Here is a 633-nt window from a genome sequence, read left to right on the forward strand (position 1 = left end):
GCCCTCCACTCCCATAATCCCCAGATGCACGCACCACCTTGCTTTTAGCCTCCTCTCCCCGCAAGAGCCGTGGAGGCGACCCCTCCGCAGACGCCAGCCCCTCCAACCTTGGGAACTGAGCTCGCAGGCCTACGGGAGCACCCACCACCTGTCCCTTCGGTTCCGCTATAGCCTCAGATGCCTGGCTTCTGCCACCAGGCAGCGCCCAACATTTGACCTTGGCAGTTACCTCCCTGGCCTCGGTTTCCCCAACGTAGCCAGAGGGGCCTGGAAACGGGGTGTTCCGAAGTTCCATCCAGCTCTAAGATTCTGCACCTCAGTTTCTACACCCTCTCTCCCCCTCCTCCACCCCCCTAGGTCACATGTCTTCCAAGGGCAAAGGTGTTTGGAAGGAACGACTGGATCCCAATTTGACCTTCTGGGGGTCTCGCTGAAACTGAGCACCTAGCACAATGCCATGTCCCTAACAACCCCTCATTAATAGCTGGTGGAGTCACGTCCCTGAATCCTGAGGAGAACTTAGGAGGATGCTGGGGGAGAACCCAGGGTGGAGCTGCTGGGCAGGAGAGGGGCCAGGCCCAGGAGAGAGAAACCAACGCCTGCCCCGGCGGGGGCGGGGAGGGGGGGGAGGGG

Source organism: Neophocaena asiaeorientalis, unplaced genomic scaffold, assembly GCF_003031525.2.
Source record: "Neophocaena asiaeorientalis asiaeorientalis breed wild unplaced genomic scaffold, Neophocaena_asiaeorientalis_V1.1 scaffold86, whole genome shotgun sequence".
Classification (NCBI taxonomy): domain Eukaryota; kingdom Metazoa; phylum Chordata; class Mammalia; order Artiodactyla; family Phocoenidae; genus Neophocaena; species Neophocaena asiaeorientalis.